The sequence below is a fragment of the Ictidomys tridecemlineatus genome, chromosome 13 (assembly GCF_052094955.1).
Source record: "Ictidomys tridecemlineatus isolate mIctTri1 chromosome 13, mIctTri1.hap1, whole genome shotgun sequence".
NCBI classification, from domain to species: Eukaryota; Metazoa; Chordata; class Mammalia; order Rodentia; family Sciuridae; genus Ictidomys; species Ictidomys tridecemlineatus.
The window spans coordinates 83,164,097-83,170,851 of record NC_135489.1 but is presented as its reverse complement, the minus strand read 5'-3'; positions in this window follow the sequence as shown (position 1 = coordinate 83,170,851).

Here is a 6,755-nt window from a genome sequence, read left to right as displayed (position 1 = left end):
AAATAGAATAGTAATGGTGCTACAGAGAATAGTTTCATGTCTTATTGCTTTCACCATACCCTCTGGTCTCCCTGGAGATTTTGTTTAAAATTTTAAAGTATTATTCTTTGTTACAACAAAACAAAAAAACAGAAGTGGGACCATTTATTTATTTATTTATTTATTTATTTATTTATTTATTTATACATACAAAAATGGGTAGAATATGTAACTATTTACTCATAATTCCCTACTTAAACAAACAAGCAATAAAACAAAACAAAAACAAAACACTTGAGTGTTTTTTTTTTAAATATTTTAATAGTAAAAATTAGTGAAGGGATGTCATTCTTCAGTTTCTTAAATTCCTAGAAAAATTGCATGATTGTTGTGGCCTACCAAATTTTTTGATAATTTGAAGTAGGCAGTAGAGATTCTGAGTCTAAACCTGATTTGCCTCTGTGGTTTGGTAAAATTTTATGAATCGTAGTACTCAGACAAATGTCATCTGAAAGAAAAAAAAGGTATAAATTGTAAAATTATTTTTAATCATCTATCTATCTATCTATCTATCTATCTATCTATCTATCTATCTATTTTTCTGTATCCATGCCACTGGCAATGTTCTTTTATAGCTGTTCTTAATGACAGGCAGAATGTGTTTGCTATGACATAAATAAAAGTGGTTTATATACTACAGCCAGTAGAATATAGTTATTATGAAAATGTATGGGTAGTATGCCTTGGTCTGAAATGTCTTGAATCCTTTCTGTTTTTGTCTTGGATCCTTTCTGTTTTTGTCACCATATCAAGATGAAGAAGCTCATATTAGGCTTTTGAAGGATAAGAGATGGTGTGGATGAGAATTAAAAGACCATATTGGACAGCCATCTCTCTTCCAGAAACAATGTTACCATGTCAAATAGCAGAGCATACACTTGCTTGAAGGATCTCTGCTGAAATTAGAATAATGCAGCTAAACCCAGTTTAAATAGGGCTTACTCTTAAACTGATCATTTTAAGAATTAATGATTCAGTTTGGGGGCAGTTTGTAATACTTGATAGCTAATCAACAAATACATCCAATGTAAACAGGATGCCAAAATTTAATACATGGTGATTTCAAGTTAACTGAATAGAAGAAGGCATGCAAGTAAAAGTGATTTTATTTTTGTTTATTTAATGTTGAAAATACTATTAAATGATTTTTAGCTATGCAAAAATGCATTTGGACATAAAAATGTTATTAGTCCTTAACTCACAGCATACTCTACTACAAAGAATGAACCAGACAACCATAGCCAGATCACTAGGGTGAAGGCCCAGAGGCAAACATGAGAGATAGATAAATAGATAGATAGATAGATAGATAGATAGATAGATAGATAGATACATACATACATACATACATACATACATAGATATTAATATTTTCTTTCACAAAAAATTATGGTGTCAAGGTATAGATAGATTTGATTATATGAGGACCATTTCCTCTGGGTTTGCATTATCCTTTGTTCATTGTTTAATATCTGAAAGATCAACTGATCTTTCCAGGTAGCAGTTGGGAAGTATGGCCTGCCTTTGGGCACTCTAATATCATAGCACTCTCTTGTGTATAATGAAAATCACTTCTTTCTCATTTGTTTCAAAGGAGGAATATTGGTAAGAAAGGCATGTTTTCCCACCTCTGGTTGAAAAGGAGGGTTTCAGTCATTCAATATCATGCAGTCCAGGGAATCAGAATCCTCAGATATATAGTTGCAATGTGGCAACCATTTGCCACATATGAGTGATGAGTTTTTGGAATGTGGCCAATATGTATTCAGAAGTATTAGGAGATTTGAATGTTTAATAAAAAATAAATGTAGCTAACTAACAATATTTGATGTTCCTAAATTAGAACAATAACATTTTGGATACATTTGATTAAAAATATAATATTCTTACAAAATATAATCATAATTTTATTATATAATAACATTTTAATAACATCTAAATTATTATCAGTTAAAATTATTTGTGATAACAAATTTTAACCATTATAGTAATTTATTATAAATTATTATTATTTATTTCATTCGTTTTATTTATGACTTCAAAAAGTTTAGTTACATATTTTTCATTTTATGTCTATTGAACTTTGGTGCTGTAGAAGATTTTTTACTTTTTCCCCAATCCACCTGCACTTTAAAAAATTCTTAAAAATGAACTAGGTGTGTTGTTTTATACCTGTAATTCTGGTGACACAGGAGACTAAAGCAAGTAGATCACCAGCTTTGAGCTTGCCTCAATGAGTTAGTAAGAACTTGAGAATATATAAATTTTGAAACAACTGGGGATATATCTCAGTGATGCATCACTGGAATTTATCTCTAGAACCAATCAAACAAACAAACAAACAAACAAACAAAACAAACATCATGAAACCAAAGTATGGAGACTATGGAACAAAAAAACTTTAGTAATTCTCTCTATATCATTTGCAATTGTTAATCTGTCATTGATATTATTGTCAATGATAATTGTCATAATATTATATTCAACATTAAATACTTATTTCCTCTTTTATATCTAGGTCTTCTTGCACATAGAAAACTGTGTCTGAAAAGGAATATAATGAAGATCTTGTCAAATCTTGGGTCCTGCAGGCTGAGCTCAAATTATGTTGGTGGGTTTTTTCCCCCTATCAGGATTTTATATATATGCAATCAGAAGTGATTAGGGTAAACAAACTAAGAACAGAGGATAGGTTCCAAAATCTGGGAGACATTTTTCTTTCTCTCTGCAAAATCTTTGTGCTTATTTTCAGGTTTTGTGATGCCAGATGACTCTGTCACAGACCCTTTCACTCTGACCTTTAGGAGCTAGGGAATTTGTAGAAATGATAAGTCTGTAGAACTGGGCACTGTGAAACAGAAGATAGAGGCTTGATGATAGTAGTTAGAACTGAGTGTGGAGACCTGGGCTCTGCTGATGTCAGCTTTCTAATCTCTTAACTGTAGTCCAAATTTGAGAGAGCTCAATATTCTTAAACCTCTAGTCCACATAATGGGATTGATAGTCAGGATATTAATTTTTGGCCTTTGCCAGATTAGTGACCCCAGCCTGGCCTAAAATTAACTCTGTACCTTTTTGTCTAAACCCTTTTAGAGTGAATGTTATAAATATTGTCATGACATGAGAATTCTGATTGATGTAAATAATTCATGTTTGGAAGTAGCTGTGGCCCATGGGGTTTTTAGTTTCTCTATCCTTCTCCAGCATTTCCCATATTTTTAGTGCATTTTTCCAAATGTATGGTAAGCAGGATTTTCCTAAATGACATTTTTTTTCTCAGCTAATTCATGATATGAAAGATGTTTCTCTGTGGTACATTTCAAATAACAGCATTTTAATTCATTTTTTTAATCTGAGTTTTGATGGAATTTAAAAATTTGTATTTGGGCTTGTGTGTGCATGTGTGTTTGTGTGTGTGTGTGTGTGTGTGTGTGTGTGTGTGTGTGTGTGTGTGTGTTTGGGTGTGTGTGTACTTTCCCATGAGAGGAAATGAGAAGTATAATGTGAAGCTCTGTAAAAAGTACTTGTACCTAATGCCACTTGTAAAGATGTATGTCCATAATCTTAGCATTTTAGTAGGCTGGTGCAGTAGGATCACAAGTTTGAGAATAAAAAAAAAAATGGGGGAATATTTCTCAGGAGTTGAAAACTCCTGAGTTCAATCCTTGGGTAATAATAATAAAAAAATCTTTGAATCTCTTCTTTATTTGTCTTTTTAAAGCATAGACAGCAAGTTTAGGGACCAATAAAAAACTTTAGACTGTGATCTCTCTTCAGTATCTGCCATGTCTTTGACTGGTAATTACTGACCCAACATGCTCACAGCTGCCATGGTTTCTGAATTACCTAGAAAATACCATTCTGTGTATAATCATCAATTCCTAAAGAACAGCTTGAGTTTGGGAATGGAGCACCTTGTTGGACTAGCTGGCTATTCTAGAACTACAGAAATATCCTGTATATGTTTCATCTAAATAGATCATATATTGGTACATTAATATCATTTTTCTCAAATATTATGTTCAGATACCCAGAAACACATTACTTGTCAGCCACATTGATTCTGCAACTGAAGAGAAAAGCAAAGATGATCTATATCTTCTTTCCTCTTACCCATCTAGGAAAGATAGATGATCAAGTGTCACAATTTAAAAGAAGAGTAATGTATATCAAATAATCAGGGAAAAAAATCCTAGTGTGTTCAGAAGTATCCAAGGGAAAACTCGCTACATGCATATTGGAAGACATTGGGGTGGTCACTGAATATTTAAGCAAAAAAGATGGTGGAAGAAGACTGTCTCATTTTAGTCTAATATACTCATTATCTATGAAATGTAATTTATGCTGATATTTGAAAGATAAAGAATGTTTCCAAAGAGAAAAGATACAAGCAGATTTAAGAATAAAATTACATTCAAACTAAGATCAATTATTCATTCTGTAAATGAACATCATTAATGGTTAAGTTCTTAATTCTATTGGTGGCTATAATTTTCATCATTGTGGAGCTATTTCTAGACTGTCAGATTAGAAAAATTCAGATATGGGTAATAAGTGCCTTTTTTTTCCTAAATAAAAAAAAATTGCAGTGCTGGGAAATAATCAAATATAAGATATGGATGCATCTCAAATGTTAGACTCTCAAGGGCTTGTTTTTAGAAAGAACAGCAAATAAAAAGGTGAAAGGGGAATGGATCACAGAAATGTAGAATATTCATATCTTGCTGGGCATATTAGGACATGCCAGTAATCACAACTACATGGAGGTTGAGGCAGAAAGTTCAGTAGCTCTAGCTTACTTGAGCACCATAGCGAGAACCTGTATCAAATGAAAAAAATAAATTACAAGTATTAGGGATGCATTTCAGTTGTAGAATGCCCCAGCATCACAAAAATAAATCAGAATTTCAAATGAAAGAAAATTTTACCATGAAGTAAACCAATACTTAGGAGTTTTAACAAAAAAAAATTGTGTTGGTTTTGTCTCAAATGAGATGGCTCAATGGTTCATAGGGGCAAGACTTAAACTCCATTTTGTCACAAATATTTTGTTCTGAACACTGAATGTAAAAACATTCAACTGAATATTTTTGATGTAAAAAATGGGAATATGCAGAGTGAATATCTGAATCACCATATTTAACATAGAGAAGATTTTCTAACTCATAATGAGAAAGGGGGCTTTTTATTGCTATAGTGGGACACAAAAATTGGAGATAATATCTTTAGCCAGCTATTTTCTAAAATGGCCTATGTAGTGCCTCATCTTCTGATGTTTTTATGTTCTATGCAAGTTTTCTATTGTCACCTTCCTGATTTATGTATTTCATAAAAATCTGGTATACATAAATAAAATGTGCTTTTTTTGTTTCAGAAGTAGTTCTATCAGAAGATGTAACTTCAGTGTATAGTTATAGAGACCCCCCCAATTTATAGGAAACTGATCATAAATACAGATGTTATTCTTGGGCTTGTAACTGGCACTTTATGTAAGTGAATTTTATAGGAGTGAACCCCAAAGTTGTGTTATCTGTATTAAAGGGCATCAGAATTGAATTATAGGTCAACTATTTTTGGAATATTGATTTTTTTGCAAATATGCACATTTAATATCAAAAGTAGTTGCATAGTCAAGTGTGGTGACATACACCTGTAATCCCAGTGATGTGGGAGGATGGCAAATTTGAGGCTAGTCTCAGTGATTTAGAAAGGTCCTAAGCAACTTGATAAGTCTCTGTCTTAAAATTTAAAACAAACAAAAAAATAATCTGATATAACTCAGTAGTAGAGTTACCCTGGTTAAATTCCTCATTTAAAATAATGAAAAAAACAAACAAACAAACAAATAAATAAATAAATAAATAAATAGATGAATGGTTGTTCCAGAAAGAAGACCTCAAAGAACAGAACCTCAAATTAACTCTAGGTATGTGTTTATTCACTAGTGAAAATTGAGACCCTGAAAAAGGGAGTACGTTCCCACTATCAGGGAGTTCTTTATGGAGTAAGTACATTTTAGAATTTTTTTTTCTTTTCTGGCTTAGTATTTTCTCATTTGCATCTTCAAAAATAGCCATGTGCAGATACAGTTTCAGAGTAAGAATAGTTCTACAAATCTGGGAATGTTTAATCTGATATGTCAGGAACTGTGGGGTTAATAATCTATTCACTTAATTTGCTTTTTTCATTTTTTTCTTTTTTATAACTCTGTGCCCTATAATTTAAGTGTGCCCAAGTACTAAGTGTTTTGTAAGATTTTGCTAGTTAAAATATTTATTTTATTGTTTGGAAAGTGAGTTGTGGTGTTGTGGTCTGAAGAAGTTAAAATATTTTTTAGTAAAATACTTATTATATGGTATGATTAAATAAATAATGAGAATATAGACAACTTTAAAAATTACCATTCAAATAAATATGTGGGCCATTGGAAATTTGTGTCTCACTGATCTCATGTCTTCTACACACAGAAATGACCACTGTCGTATGACTCTTGTTATTACTTATAATTTTGGAATGTATATCTCAAATATCATTGAATTGTTTTGTGTTGCTTCTTCTGAATATTCTGTAACTTATTGCAACTGTTACTTATCCATTAGGATTATGTTGGAATTTTTTATTTCTTTTTGCTTCAGTATTTTGTTTCACATGTGTTGCTCTCTGCGTTTTATTATACCAAATTTATTCACCAATTTCATTGCTTATAACTAATTATT